The 16,802-nt window shown below is 40.2% G+C and overlaps 1 protein-coding gene across 2 annotated transcripts in view; it reads left to right on the plus strand.

Annotated features, from left to right (window-relative positions):
• Positions 1–16,802, plus strand: part of RAD54L2 (RAD54 like 2) — a 91,271-nt gene that overhangs the window by 47,942 nt on the left and 26,527 nt on the right. The gene's annotated exons all lie outside the window — the stretch shown is intronic.

Genomic DNA, 16,802 nt, shown 5'->3' on the forward strand with positions numbered 1-16,802 from the left:
GATATTCCTTTGGCCGTGAGGGGGTCCATTTAGTCAGCTGGTGGGGGGTGAGCCTTAAAATTATATTTTAGTTCACAGAGGTTTATAACTTTAGTGGGTGTGTCCAAGTCCTCTCTCAAATAAAGAATCAGAATGAGCTGTTGATGTTTCTCTTTGCAGTGGCATGACCATAGCTTACTGTAACCTCAAACTCCATGGCTCAAATGATTTTCCTGCCTCAGCCTCCAAGTCATTGGGATTAAAAGCACAGTGGCCGGGCGCGGTGGCTCACGCCTGTAATCCTAGCACTCTGGGAGGCCGAGGTGGGCGGATCGTTTGAGCTCAGGAGTTCGAGACCAGCCTGAGCAAGAGCGAGACCCCATCTCTACTAAAAATAGAAAGAAATTATATATGGACAGCTAAAAATATATATATAGAAAAAATTAGCCGGGCATGGTGGCGCATGCCTGTAGTCCCAGCTACTCGGGAGGCTGAGACAGGAGGATCCCTTGAGCTCAGGAGTTTGAGGTTGCTGTGAGCTAGGCTGACGCCACAGCACTCACTCTAGCCTGGGCAATAGAGAGAGACTCTGTCTCAAAAAAAAAAAAAAAAAAAAAAAAAAAGCGCAGTGGGCCCACCCAGCTGCCCATTCCTTCTTAAAATGTGCAATACTTATGCCCTTCTGATTTCCTCTGTCTCTTTTTTTTTGGAGACAGAGTCTTACTCTGTTGCCCTGGCTAGAGTACACTGAAACCTTAAACTCCTGGGGCTCAAGTGACCCTCCTGCCTCAGTCTCCCAAGTAGCTGGGACTACAGGCGTGTGCCACTACAGACATGTGCCACCATGCCCGGCTAATTTTTCTATTTTTTGTAGAGAGGGGGTCTCACTCTTACTCAGGCTGATCTCGAACTCCTGAGCTCAAGCAATCCACCCACCTCAGCCTCCCAGAGTGCTAGGATTACAGATGTGGGCCACCTAGCCGGCCCTTGTTTCCTTTCTGGTCATAGCCAACCACACATGGGGCCCTAGAAAAGAGGCGTGTGTTGGGAAGATTTGTATACTATTCTGTACCTCTGCCACCATTCAAAATGGATTTCTGGGAGGAAGAATGGGTATGACTATGAACAATAATGTGGAGCCTTAGCCCTGATGAAGGGCCACAATTCCCTGAGGCAGCGAACAAGCTTGTTCTCGTTATTCTTTAAAAATCTCCACTTTGGGGACACAGGTTCCTTTTCTCCCTCTAAGTCTCAGCTCCCAGGCTCAGTGGAGACGCTAGGAGATTGCCTTCTGGGCCACCTTAAGAGAGGCTGCTAATGGGTGCCCTCAAGAAGGTCAGGAAACCCAGTGTGGATTGACATGGCCCTTGTACCAGCTCCAGCCCTGACACTTCTTTCTGGTTATGTAACATGGAGTAACTGCAGCATCCGGAACCATTTTGTTCCTGTAGTGCTTAATGGCAGGTGGAAGAAGTTCTGGCCCTTTGTGATTCTGAAGTTTCCAGGAATAATATGCTTAAGTCTTTAATTCTATTTTTGTTTCTCCCATGTTTGGATCACTCATACTTCAGGAAGTAAGCAAGAAAACATTGTATCATCTCTGTGTTTCTATTCAGATTCCTAGCCCATTCCTTTCTTTTTTTCTTTTTAACAGAACATCAAATTTGGAAATAGCCCATTGCTTTTAAAAAAATCTTTACTGGAGAGATGAGAGACCTTTGGAGGTTAAATTGTAAAGGAAGCTCTTGAGTGGCCAAATTATTGCCACTTGAGTCCTTTGGCAGAGCCTGGAGGAAGGGCTCTGTACCCCCCTACCCTGCCAAGCTAGCCTTGGGTGGGTCAGCAGGGGCCACGGATCATCTGTTGTTCTTGAATGAGCTGCAGCCATTTCCAGATGGAAGGCAGATCTCTTTGTATTCTGATTCCTGGGCAGTGGCATTTCCAGGAATGTGTGGTGATGGCTAAGTGTGATGTTGCTTCTGGAATTCTGGGGGATGGAAGGAATGGGAGAAATCAAACTAAATGTGATTCAGCATTCATGTTTGGCATAGGACTTCAGTTAAGGAAAGATAAAATTAGTGGATCTTTTCTCATAGCTGATGGAATAATGAAGTTGGATGATTGAAGAAAGTGGGGGAATACTTCAAGAATGAGCTCAGATTTCTGAAGCAGCGATGTCAGTTTTGGATATTTGAGATAATGTTTTTCATATTTGTAAGTGTTCTTTATAATAATATATTCTGGATATAGTAATCCTTTGTTATTGTAAGTAACATTTAGTCTGTGGCTTATCTTTTAATTTTGATCATGATATTCTTTGTCATAAAAAAGAAACCTGTAATTTTATTGCAGTCAGTTTAAGCAGTCTTTTCTGTTATTTAATGATTATTTATTTAATGAGTGGAAGAGTAAGAGGACATAGGAAAGACATACTTTAAAGATGAGAATGTGGTTTTCATCAGTTTTTCAGATATAATTTGGATTTTACAAATTTTGACTTTGTGAAATTCTTCTAGATACTGACTACCCTGTAAGATTTTAGTGCAGCCACGTACTTTACATGTTTTATAACTCCTTATATATTATTCAGAAATTAAACTAGAATCCTTCAACTTATCAGACTTAGTCTCCTCTTTCTACCTCCTCAGAAGTTCCCACATTGTGGCTGATTGCTGAGAACACCGTCATTCTTGCCTGTGGTTGCAGAGGTGGCCAAGAATCTTCATCATGATGCTGAGCAGAGTCAAAATTAAATCTATCTGCAGCATAGGCCTAGAATTTCAGATGGGTTGAAAAGGTGTGTGGTTGTATTTATGAATGATTATTTATTTATAGTTTTTAGCCTTGATTTTACTAAAGCAGTGACTCTCAACTGGGAGTGATTTTGCCCGTAAGGGAACATTTTTGAGAGTGTCTGGAGACATTTTTGGTTGTCATCATCAGCAAGGTGTGCCTGGAATTTAATAATGGGAAGGGGCTACTGGAATCTAGTGGATAGAGGCCAGGGATGCTACTAAAAATCCTACAGTGCACAGGATAGCCTCTCACATCAAAGCATTATCCAGACCAAAGTAGTAGTGCTGAGGTTGGGAAACCTTGTATAGCTTTGGTATCTTTTAAAAGTGATTTGAAGTTGTTCTCCTCCCTTGTGAGAGCTAAGTGGGAAGCCTCACTATTTCTTTTCTTCGTATCTTAGGTTGTTTCTTGAATAGTCAGAATGGTATTTGTCCCCTTGCTCATAGATGTCATTTTTATTTATTTATTTTTTTTTGAGACAGAGTCTCACTCTGTTGCCCAGGCTAGAGTGCCATGGCATCAGCCTAGCTCACAGCCACCTCCAACTCCGAGGCTCAAGCAATCCTTCTGCCTCAGCCTCTCAAGTAGCTGGGACTACGGGCATGCACCACCATGCCCAGCTAATTTTTTCTATATGTTTTTAGTTGTCCAGCTAGTTTCTTTCTATTTTTAGTAGAGATGGGGTCTCGCTCTTGCTCAGGCTGGTCTCGAACTCCTTAGCTCAAATGATCCGCCCACCTCGGCCTCCCAGAGTGCTAGGATTACAGGCGTGAGCCACTACGTCCAGCTGATCTCATTTTTAAAGATAAATTTAATTTAGAATCCCCCAATGCTCTTTAGTATTAATGCTATGAAGATTTTTGTTTCTTTTTCTCTTCCTAGGGAGTAACTATGATGAGGACTTTTGTTTTTTCCTCAAACTGGCTTCCATGACTATTTTGAAGGTGAATCACATTTTGGTTTGCATAAATTTTTAACTTATTTTGACCTATTGGCAAATATATTTATGTTCTATGACATAAAGAGTTAAGGAAAGCTTGATCCACAGAGAACAACAATGTGTGATTGCAGGTGTTAAACAAACATATTGAACATGATCTAATATATGTCAATGGATTTTTTATTCATATACATATGCGCATGTATATATATATATATATGCATGACCATGCCTGGCTAATTTTTTTTTTTTTTTTTTTTTTTTTGAGACAGAGTCTCACTCTGTTGCCCAGGCTAGAGTGAGTGCCGTGGCGTCAGCCTAGCTCACAGCAACCTCAAACTCCTGAGCTCAAGCAATCCTCCTGTCTCAGCCTCCCAAGTGGTTGGGACTACAGGCATGCACCACCATGCCCGGCTAATTTTTTCTATATATATTTTTAGCTGTCCATATAATTTCTTTCTATTTTTAGTAGAGATGGGGTCTCGCTCTTGCTCAGGCTGGTCTCGAACTCCTGAGCTCAAACGATCCACCCACCTCGGCCTCCCAGAGTGCTAGGATTACAGGCGTGAGCCACCGCGCCCGGCCTAATTTTTAAAATTTTTTTGTAGATATGGGGTCTTGCTATGTTGGCTAGGCTGATAGTCATACATATTTTACTCTAGTGGAAATTTTTTTAAAAAACCAACCTCATTTAAAAAATTATTATTTATTGAGTATGTGTTATGTGGCAGGCATTTTTGTTAGCATTAGAGATACAGTGGTGAATGAAATAGAATCCCTGCTGAAAGGAGCTGTATTCTAGAAGGGGAAACAGATGATGAGTGTTCAGTCAAGTTAAAATAACTTCAGATCTCGATAAGAACTATGTAGACAATGGCTGGGCACCATGGCTCATGCCTGTAATCCTAGCACTTTGGCAGGCTGAGGCAAGGTGGGAGGATTGCTTGAGGTCAGGAGTTCAATACTGATCTGAGCAAGACCAAGACCCTGACTCTACAAAAATAGAAAACAGTTAGCCAGGCACAGTGGCACATGCCTGTAGTCCCAGCTACTCAGGAGGCTGGAGCAGGAGAATCACTTGAGCCCAGGAGTTTGAGGTTGCAGTGAGCTATGATGACGCCACTGCACTCTGGCCAGGGTGACAGAAAGAGACTGTCCTAAAAAAAAAAAAAAAAGAATTAATTAGGCAGTAAAGTAACAGTACTAGGGATGAAGGGCCTATTTTATTCAGAGTAGTCAGGAGGGCCTCTGAAGAGGAAGCAATGGTATTTGTCTGCTCAAAGAATCCGCACTTAGTTTTGTTTTTGCTCTTAAAGTTGTTTCTTTTCTCTATTTCATTAATATGTCCTTATCTTGTTTCCTTCCTACTACTTTCATTAGGTTTATTTCCTGTTTTTCTCTAATTTCCTTTTTTCTTTAAAATTTTTTTATTGATACATAATAGACACATTTTTGAGGTGCATGGGATAATTAATATATTCATATAATTTGTAAATATCAAATCGGTATAATTGGGATATCCATCACCTTAAGTATTTGTTTTTTTCTTTATGATAGAAACATTCAAATTATTCTCTTCTATATATTTTGAAATATACAATAGATTATTTTAAACTGTTGTCACTCTACTGATCTATCAAACACTAGATCTTAATTATTCTATCATACTGGATATTTGTACCCATTAATCAACCTCTCTTCATCTTTCCCTCTTCCCTACCCTTCCCAGCTTCTGGTATCTCTAATCTCTCGAGAAGGAGATTTATATCATTGATTTTCACCCTTTACTTTTTTTAACATGTTCATTTAAGGCTATGAATTTCTCTCTAAGTATAAATTTAGCAATATCACAAGTTTGTAAAAACTCAGCTTTGTTGTATAATTTAAATACAGTAAAATTCACATATTTTACATGGATATGTCACTTGACTGTTGTCCTGCGGTCCCCAGCCCCTGGCCATGGACCAGTACCGGTCAGTAGCCTATTAGGGACTGGGCCACAGAGCTCCTCCCTCACCCCTCTGGGGGGAAAAGTGGTCCCTGGTGCCAAAAAGGTTGGGGATGGCTGGTACACCACATATTTGCTATCCTAATCAAGATAAAGAAAATATCCCAAAAGTTTCTGGGAACTTTGTAGTCCCTTTAAAGTCATTTTTTCAGGCAACCACTGAACTGATGTCTGTCATTATAGATTACTTTTGCCTGTTCTAGAATTTCATAAATGAAATTATACACTGCATGTCCTTTTGCATATAGTATTGCTGTATCTTCCTTGTATATTGATCTCTTCATCATTGTGAAACATCCCTTTTATTACTAGTAAAGCTTTTTACCCTAAAGTCCACTTTATCTGAAATTATTAATAGTATGGATACACCAGCTTTTGGTTAGTAGTTAGTTCTTAGTGCTTATACTTTTACTTCTAACTTTTTGTATTAAGTTGTGTTGCTTGCTAGCATCATAGTTGGGTTTTGGGCTTTTTAATTCAGTTAACCATTGTAGTCTTTTAATTGGAATATTTAATTATCTATATTTAATATAATTATTGATATATAGTTGTGTTAAAATTTGTCCATCTTACTCTGTTTTCCATCTAATCCTTGTTACTTTTCTTGCCCTTTTTTGGATTAATCAAGTTGATTTTTTTGAAAAAAATGATTCAGTTTTCTCCCTACTGGCTTGTTATTTATATATGTTTAGTTGTTATCCTGGATTGTAGTATGTATCCTTGTCTAATATAAGTTATTGTTTTTATTTCTCCAACTGTATTGGGACCATAGAACACTTTAATGCCATTTACCTTTTTTCTACCTTTTGTTATCTTATGCATTTTAATTCTACATATATTTTAAATGCTACAAAACGTTATTTTCATATAGCCAGTATTCATTTGTGTTTTCCACACATAAACTCTTTTTGCTTTTTTTTTTTTTTTTTTTTTGAGACAGAGTCTCGCTCTGTTGCAAAGGCTAGAGTGCCATGGCGTCAGCCTAGCTCACAGCAACCTCAAACTCCTAGACTCAAGCAATCCTACTGCCTCAGCCTCCTGATTAGCTGTAGCTGGGACTACAGGCATGTGCCACCACGCCCAGCTAATTTTTCTATATATATTTTTAGTTGGCCAGATAATTTCTTTCTATTTTTTTTAGTAGAGATGAGGTCTTGCTCTTGCTCAGGCTGGTCTTGAACTCTTGACCTCGAGTGATCCACCTGCCTCGGCCTCCCAGAGTGCTAGTTTTTTTGTTCTTCATTCCTTTTCCTCATTTCTGTTATCAATCTGTCTAAGGGACTGCCTTCAGTATTACTTTAATAATTAGTATTACTGTAAATTTCCTGGCAACAAATTCAATTCTGTGTTTTTGTTTGTCTGAAACTGTCTTTATTTTTACTTGATTTTTGAAGGATATATTAGCTGGTACAAAATTCTAGGTTGCCAATTTTATTTTCTTTCTTTCTTTTTTTTTTTTTTGAGACAGAGTCTTGCTGTATTGCCTGGGCTAGGCGTTAGCCTAGCTCACAGCAACCTCCAACTCCTGGGCTCAAGCAGTCCTCCTGTCTGAGCACAAGTAGTTGGGACTACAGGTGCACGCCATCACACCTGGCTAATTTTTTCTGTTTTTAGTAGAGACAGGGTCTCACTCTTCTTCAGGGCTGGTCTCCAACTCCTCCCGCCTGGGCCTCCCAGAGTGTTATGATTACAGGCATGAGCCACTGCACCCGGCCTATTTTCTTTCAATGCTAGAAAATATCCACTATCTTCTGCCATCCTTCATGTCTCAAAAGTCCATTGTCGTTCTTATCGTTGCTATATGAAGGTAATGTGCTCTCCCCAACCCATGACTACTTTTAAGATTTTTCTCTTTGTTATTGGTTTTCAACAGTTTTGCTATAGTCTCCCTAGTGATAGTTTTCTTTTTATTTACCATCCCTGGTATTCACAGATTTTGTTAATTCCAGATATTATATATTTTGTTTCTAGAATTTCCATATTCTAATTTAGTAATATCTTTTTTCTCCATTTCTTTCTTGTTTCTTGCACATTTTATCAGAGTTTTGTTTTTGTTTTGAGTATCTGGATCACTTGTGCTTGTGGTTCTGTTGTCTGTTTTTCCCTCTTGGTTTTTGATCACTTGATGTTGTCTCTTGGCACACCTGGTAATGTCTCATTGAATGCTTTATATTATATATAAAAAATTACAGAGACTATGGACTGTATCTTTAGTGGATGATATCATTAGAGAGGGTTTCTCTTTCCTCTTCTAGACAAATAGAGTGGGACTAATCCAGTGGACAGAGCTGAATAGAGGTTGGATTTTAGTTTATAAGTCTTTGTCTACTTCTGATACACCCCTGCTCCTAGGGTGTAGCCACCAAGAGGTTCTGACTGACCTCCTAGGTGTTCAGTGATCCCATCTGCTCTACTGGGTCCTGAATTCTAGTTCTTGTCTCCTCTGCAGCTTGAGATTGTAGAAATACCTGCTCTCCTTTTCAGTGGCTTTCTGTTTGGCTCCTTAGCTTCCCATCTCACTCAGGTTTAGGATGAAGCAAATGACTTGAACAGAAAATGTACTGAGTTTTTGGCTCAGTTCTATCTTTCCTTTCTCAGCAGGATCTTATTTCCTCTTGTCTCTAATTTTTGTCTTTTTAGCCCCATGAAACTGTCAAAACCTCTTCTAGTTTCTTTGCCTCTTAGTAAGATTTCTCTGTTTGGGTGGTTTAGATTCTTACCTTCTTGCCCCAGCACCCAGACTTGGCAAAAGGGGAAAGAAGTGACTATAGAATGTTGGCACAACTCTTCTTGATTTCCCCTTCTCTGGAATCTTGTCCCTTCAACTCTTATTGTCCCAGCGTCTTTTCAGTGCCTTCAAAAGGTGTTTTTCTTTTTAAATTTGAAAATGAATTTTTAGTTCTTGGTACAAGCATCGTTTTGTTTTAAGGTATACCGTTTTAGTTTGAAGCAGAAGCACTTACCCAGCTTTTAAAAAATGTGTTTTTATTGAGATGTAATTCATATACCATAAAATCCACCATTTCAAGATGTCCAATTCAGTGATTTTAGTATATTCGCAAGATTGTACATCTATCACCACTGTCTAATTCCAGAACATTTTCATCACCCCCAAAAGAAACTCTATTACCCATAAGCAATCCCTCCTATTACTCCCTTCCCCCAGCCCCTGACAACCACTAGTCTACTGTTCTGGGCATTTGGTATACATAGAGTCATACAATGTGTTGCCTTTTGTGCCTGACGTCTTTCTCTTAGCGTAATGACCGAGCCAACTTCTTTTTTGTGTGTAGTAAAATATACATAACATAAAATTAACATTTTAACCGTTTTTTTTTGTTGTTGTTGTTTTTTGTTTTTTAAACAAAAAACAGGATCTTGCTCTGTTGCCCAGGCTAGAGTGCAGTGGCACAAGCATTAGCTCAGTGCAACTCCTGGGCTCAAGTGATCCTCCTGCCTCAGCCTCCTGAGTAGCTGGACTAGAAGCATGTGCCACCACACCTGGCTAATTTTTTTATTATTTTGTAGAGACAGAGTCTCGCTATGTCACCCAAGCTGGTCTCAGGTGATTCTCCTGCCTCAGTCTCTCAAAGTGCTGGGATTATGGGTATGAGCTGCTGCATCTGGCCTCAAAGAAATATTTATATGTAACAAGTAGCCAAAAAAAGAACACAAAATGGTATGCATGCACTGATTACCAGTATAAAATATGCAAATATATATTAACAAATGTGGAAAAATTGAAATCTAAGTGCTCGTTTAATTTTATTTTCTGCTAAAACTTTTTTTTTAATTTAAAAATTTCCTTTTTTATTTCAGCATATTATGGGGGTACAAAAGTTTAGGTTATGTATATTGCCCTTGCTCCCCCTCCCCGCTCTGCTAAAACTTTTAAATGAAAAAAATGTGAATTTTTTACTATGGAAAATTTCAAACATGATCAAAATAGAAACAATGGTAAAATGAACTGTGTTCCCATTACTCTGTTCAATAGTTGTGAATACAGAGCCAGTCTGGTTTCATCTGTTCTGCCAAACATTGTATTATTTGGAAGCTGATCCTTATCATTGTAACATTTTATCTATAAATACTTCAGAGTGTATTTACTATATTCTCTAAAATATAAAGCCTTAAAAAAGAAGGCAACAGGCCAGGTGTGGTGACATACCTGTAGTTCTAGCTACCCGGGAGGCAGGGGCTGGAAGCTGGCTTGAGACCAGGGGTTTGAGTCCAGCCTGGGCAACATAGCAAGATACTGTCTCTTAAAAACAATATCAACAAAATGCAATACCATTATCACACTTTAATTCTTAAAGAACTGTAGTTATATCAACTATTCATATAATCCTCAATTATCTTAAAAATTATTTCTACCATTAATTTATTTAAATCCCCATAAGGCCCACTTTTAGTTGGTATGTCTTTTAAATCTCTTTAAATATATAAGCTTTCCCTCCCTCTTCTTCATTTTGTTTTTTTCCTTGCAATTTACTTCTAGAAGAAAAGGATTCACTTGTGTAGTTTTGCACTCTAGATTTTGCTGATTGCATCCCTGTGATCTTAGTTAACATAGTTCTTGGCCTCTGTATTTCTGTAAACTGGGAGTGAAATCTTAAGGTGTATTCAGCTTCCAGTGCAGAGTTTTGGGCACACATACATTGTAGGTTGTGGCGTATATATCTTATTGCATCACATCAGCAGAAACATGGTGAGACTTGGAGTCCACTGATCTTTTTTACACAGGAGGAAGAAGAGATGGAACAGCTGAAGAAAAGGCCCTGGAAGTGTTTGTACCTTATGCCCTCATTGAGTAAAATGTAGGAGTTTTTCTTTCAAAACTACTTGTTTGCCTAGTCAAATTTGTGGTGGTGGTGTTTATAACTCATTCCCGAGAAGCTTATGTAAGTGTTCCATAGTGTTTATATAGCTCTGGCAATTACTGCTCACAGCTGGCTCATGTGAAGGAGAAAGTTCAGAGGTATTTGTACCTGGGTCTGATTGTGTGATCTGAATTAGGGCAATATTGTCATTGACTTTTAATCCATGCAGATACTTATTTGCATTTTTTTTTTTTTTGAGACAGTCTTGGTCTGTTGCCCCAGCTAGAGTGTAGTAGCGTCGTCGTAGCTCACTGCAACCTCAAATTCCTAGGCTCAAGGGCTTCTCCTGCCTCAGCCACCCGAGCAGCTGAGACTACAGGCGTGTGCTACTGCACCCTGCTAATATTTTCTATTTTTAGTAGAGACGGGGGTCTTTTGCTTAGGTTGGTCTTAAACTCCTGACCTCAAGTGATCTTCCTGCCTTGGCTTCCCAGAGTGCTTAGGATTATGGGCGTGAGCCACAGCATTTGGCCTACGTTTGTTGTCTGTCAAAAGCACATGTCTTTCTGCCTCCTTGTTGAATTTTTTCTCAGTAGCTGTTGTTGGGTTATATTCTAGAATTTTAGGCAGGACTATTTTTTGAAAGTTAAATTATTTTACCTGGGCTGTGAATTTGTAATATTCAATATTCAGAAGGTATAAAAGAGCATATAGTGAAAAGTTAAATTTTAACTTAGGGAAAATTTCATTATAGTATTTCTGAAATAACAGTTTTATTAAGAATAGTTTATTAAAGATACAACATATATTGTAACATTATATAAAAACCAGAAAATTCATAATCTTCATGAAGTAGCAAAGAAGCACTAGAAAAACACCGATTTACATGACAATGAACTTAAATATTAGCACATCTATAAACTAAAGCCCTTTAACATGCAAAAGGTAATTGTTGAACCTGGAAGCTGAGGATTCATTCAAAGAATGCTGGGTGTTGAAAGAGCTGGCTTAGACCTGTATCATCTGTATAAAGGACATGGGGAAACCTGTGTCTGAAGTAAATGTGTATGAGAATTATGTATACTGTGTCTGATTGTTTTTAACTTGCTACTGCACTTGTCCACATTCAACCCATGCCAGATAGGAGTTCACAGCCAGGACTCATAACTTGGAATGAATGTTTGATAGTGAATCTGGTCTGTGATATTGAAAGGTCAGCAGATTGTGTTCTTTCTACTCCCAGGAACAACCCACTCTGTGAGGCAGAAGCCACAACAAGGAAATACAAAAGTTGGCCAAAAAATTCCCACTCCCCAACAAATCAATTTCAAGCCCCTTGGCCTGATATTCAAGACATGCCCTCTATACTCTAATTCTGTCGTATCTGCCTACTCTCTAACCTTGCCTCCAACTGTTCCTCCAAGTGGTTGCTCAATAAATTTGCTTGTGAAATAGAAACACAACAAAACAAAACAAAACAGACCAGGAGAGCATCAAAGGTCATTATTAGAACCAGGCCAGAGGGCCCAGCAAAACACTAAGTTGAAGTGTGCCATCCCAGCTCCCAAGTGTAGTTGGTATGTAGGCCAAGGTGCAATGTTGGTAGAAGTGGTCATTTAGCATTGGATATCCCCTTTCGGGGAGTTTGCTGTCCAGCCAGGTGTTTGGTTTGGGAGGAGGAATTTGATGGCCTCTCCTTTTAGGAGGGAAGAATTCAGGGCTGTGAGTTAGGTGGAAGGTGACAGCAGTATTATATGAAAATGCTATGAAATGAAGAAAACAGTAAGACAACTGAGAAATCATTCAGCTCCACCCCCCTCCCCCCCCACACACAAACATGAAGAAAATGCTTTGGAAGTATTAGCTCTTTGGAGGGGTTGGGGGATGTGGATGGCCACAGCTAGTTAGATTTGGAGCTCTACTTTGAAGCTTCTGTTTTAGCTCTCATATCTGGCTGGACGCACAAGCAATGGTACCTTGTTTCCTCAGTGGATAGAACATGTTCATGAGCCCAGGCTCCAAGTGCATTCCTAATGCTTCTTGCTACCTTGGGCTCTGCTTTCTTTGGGAGGCCTTTGTAAAAGGCCTACTGCGGATACAGTGGCAATGGAGAAGAGAGTGTGGTGTTTTAACCTCTCACTCGTGTCAGTGGTATTGCAGTATCCCATGATGAGCATTTCTTGTCTGATACCTTCCTTGGCCATTTACCCTTTGCTTTTCAAGCAAAGGCTATCTGCCTGAAACCTTCAGTGGCCCTTCAGTGCGAGGACCAAGGAAGGTGCTACCAGTGCTGCTGTAGGAGAGTGAACCACCCTGGGCCATCCACATGTGAATGGTTATGTATATGCATCCATCCCCCCACTTTTACAATAACCGCATAGCCCCCCCTCTCCACCCAAACACTAGGGCAGTAGAAAGTAGAATGCTAGGAAGAAGAGGCCTTGGGATAGTCTTCCTCAGGACAGGGGTTGACTTCTATACCAGCATCCAGAGAAGGATCTTAGATTCTCACCTAAGTCTGCTTGGACAAGGAGCTCCTGGAAAGAGGGAAGTGGTTGTTGAGTTGGTAAGCTGCTGCTGCTTTGCTTACTTCATTTTAGCCAATATTGAACTACGTATACTTTCCCAACCATTCTATCTTGTTTAAGGCTCTGTGGCTTTTGGCTATGCTCCTGTATCCACCTAGAATATTCTTTCTTTCCTCCTTTATTAGCTGGTGCCTCCCCATTCTGTTAGACCAAACCTAGGTCTCATTTTTCCCAAGGAAGCACCTCTATGCCCAGCCCAAGGTAAGGCCAGTTTAGGTGTCTTTTCCCTAAGCGGTAGTGTTCTTAGGCATGCACCCTACTGCATATGTGTTTCCCATGTGGTCCATTCCACTGTGCCTTGGCACAGGGCCTGATATGTAGTGGATGCTCGAATGAGTGTTAGGCTAAACTGAAAGCAGGGAGCAGGAGAGGCAACAGTGGCTAGTTTGTGGTAGTCTCATGTGGAGAGGTTTAAAATGAAAGTGTAGTCTATAACCTCATGGGCTGTGTGTGTGTGTGCGTGCGTGTGTGTGTATGTATGTAAGAAACAGTCATTTTCTGACAGCAAAATGAAGTTTGCACATGTCATTTCTGCTTCCTTCTCTGCTTTGTAATTTCTGATCTTTGATGAGGATATATAATTGAGGTTTGAGTTCTGCACCCAAAGAAATATTGCCACCCAGCATGGCTGACCAAGGCCCCAGAGCTTTGTGTTCTCCTAGACCATTCATTGTGGTTGGGAGTATGGAGTTCCATAGAATTAGGCAGACCAGTGTTTGAGGAATAATATCTTCCATGAGAGAGCTATTGAATCCCTATTTTACAGATGTGAGAACTATGGCTCAGAGAAGTTGGGTCGATCAACATAGACTACAGGATTCAGAGCCAGGACTGTTTGACTGCAAAGCTCATGCTCCTAGGCAGTTCTTTTAAATTTTTAGGGATTAAATGTCTCATATTTAGAAGGAAGGGAGCAAAACTTACCTAGTAGAGTTATTAGAAGAGAGAAAAGAGATGATACAAAAAACTAAAACCATACTTTGTACCTCAAATAGAAGTGAATAGTAGAATTCTATGCTGTTTTAGAATGTGGCATCAATATGAAAGGGATCATAAGGAACCTGGAATGGTAATATGGTGAGGAAGAGGCTACACTGAGCTACAGAAGGTGAGCAGTAACAGAATGTCTCAGATACTCCTGATTCTCTGATTCAGCCACTGACTGGTGAGACAGCCCATTTGTTATGTGTTAGTGGTGGCTCAGTGCGTAGAATGATGATCTTTGGTACATCTTTCTTTCAGCTTAGGGACATCAGCTTACTTGCTCACTCATCAAGACTTAATGATGGCCAGGCGTGGTGGCTCATGCCTGTAATCCTAGCACTCTGGGAGGCCGAGGTGGGTGGATCGTTTGAGCTCAGGAGTTCAAGACGAGCCTGAGCAAGAGCAAGACCCCCTCTCTACTAAAAATAGAAAGAAATTATATGGACAACTAAAAATATATACAGAAAAAATTAGCCAGGCATGGTGGCACATGCCTGTAGCCCCAGCTACTCGGGAGGCTGAAGCAGGAGGATTGCTTGAGCCCAGGAGTTTGAGGTTGCTGTGAGCTAGGCTGACGCCATGGCACTCTAGCCTGGGCAACAGAGTGAGACTCTGTCTAAAAAAAAAAAAAAAGACTTAATGATAACCCTACCTATCTTTATCAAAGCCTCTGGGGTTTTGTAGAGTTTTTTTTTTTTTTTGGAGACAAGGTCTGGCTCTGTTGCCTGGGCCAGAGTGCAGGTGGTACCATCATAGCTCACTGCATCCTCAAACTCCTGGGCTCAATTGATCCTCCTGCCTCAGTCTCTAGAGTAGCTGGCACCACAGGTGCACACCACCATGCCCAGCTAATTTTTCTATTTTTTGTAGAGACAGGGTCTTGTTCTCGCTCAGGCTGATCTTGAACTCCTGGCCGCAAGCAATCCTCTCACCTCAGCCTCTCAAAGTGCTGGTATGACAAGAATGAGCCACTGCACCTGAGCCCTCTAGGGTTGAATTTAATATCAATATAGACACATGAGTCCATATTGATATTAAAAAATTATTGAATAAATAAATGGGACAAATATCCCTTACAGAAAAATTTCAAATAATAGATGTAGAAGGAAAGATGGAAATAGAAAACTACCATTAAAATGCCACGGTAATAATTGCTCCACGTAAGACCCACTGTTGAACATTAAAATTAGTGGGTGAAACTTTTAAGAAAGAATATTTCTCCCAGAAAAATGGATGGTTTTACCAAAAAGAAAAAAGGATATTTGTATAGCCTCAAAGTTTCTCCCTGCAAATATTTGTTTTTTTGTGGTTTTAACGTATGTCCAGAAATTCTTTGATACTCTGCCTTCCAGGAAATGGAGCTTAATTCTCTTCCCCTTGAATATGGGCTGGGCTTAGTGATTTGCTTCTAATGAATAAAATATGGAAAGGGAAAAATAGTAATTTTACAGTGGAGAAACTTGTTAGATACCACTTTAACCAAGTGATCAGGATGTGTAAGTCATGTTGATATCGTATACTCCTGATACGATGTGATGTGAAAGGATACTTCACCTCTCTGATATTGTTCCCCCAAAACCATAATCTCAATCTAATCATGAGAAAACATCACACAAACCCAAATGGGAGACAGTCTATAACACGCTTGACCTGGATGGGATGTTTTTTGACTTTTGAAAAAAGTGTCAAAGTCCTGAGAGACAAGAATAGCCTGAGAAACTGCCATAGTTTAGGGGAGACTAAGGAGGCATAACAGTTAAATGCAACGTGGTATCCTGGATGGGATCCTCTAATAGAAAAAGAATATTAGTGGAAAATTGATGAACTCCAAATAAAGTCTATGGTTTAGTTAAAAGCAAGTAAACAAAAAGCCACCAAAAAAGCCCAAATGAGTCTTTCCTGCCTGAGAGCCAAATGGCATTGCCTAGAGCACCTCAGTTCCAACATTTATTTTCTAGTTTTGAATTCCTCTTACGTTTGGCAGAGACCTTTTGGTTGTGTAGTGCCTGTATCTGGGAGACCTGACGCATTGGGGACAAGCTTACAGGCTGTGTGGCTCTCAAGGCCTGCCTACCCAGTGAACAGAATGCTACTCAGCAGGCTCAGGAGAGGGATGTGCATATGGACCCTCCCACTCAAACCCCAGTCCTTGCTGCTGTTTGATGCCACAAATGACATTCCCTTTGCTAGGAATCTCTTCCCTGTCCCCCGCCTCCCATCTCTAAAGATTTACCTTTAGACATTCTGCTTGTCTTTGAAGGCTTCGCTTGCATTTAACCTCCCATATAATTCCTGTGTGGTCATCACACATAGTAGTGTCTTTTGTATTCCTGTGACCCTACTGCAGTTATTCTTGGTTTAGTTAATTACTTCTGGCTGAAAAAATGATGTCTTAAACCTTTAAGTTGTTTAGGTCTGTTGACCTGCCCCTTCTGTGATATTTAGCACACCTCACCATGTTTTGTCTATTGTTTGTACATACTCTATCTCCCTAAATAGAACACAAACTCCTTGAAGGGAAGGAGTCTTACAAACATCTCTTGAAGCATCTAGGACAGTGCTTGTCATATTGTAAACCCTCATTAAATGGTTGGCAAGTTGAATGTGGATGCATTTTTTTTTCTTTTTGTAAAGACTAGTCAAGTGTCGTAGTGAGAAGGGGTGAAAGAATAGAACAAGGAGTTCGG

Source organism: Eulemur rufifrons, chromosome 7 (assembly GCF_041146395.1).
Source record: "Eulemur rufifrons isolate Redbay chromosome 7, OSU_ERuf_1, whole genome shotgun sequence".
NCBI lineage: Eukaryota > Metazoa > Chordata > Mammalia > Primates > Lemuridae > Eulemur > Eulemur rufifrons.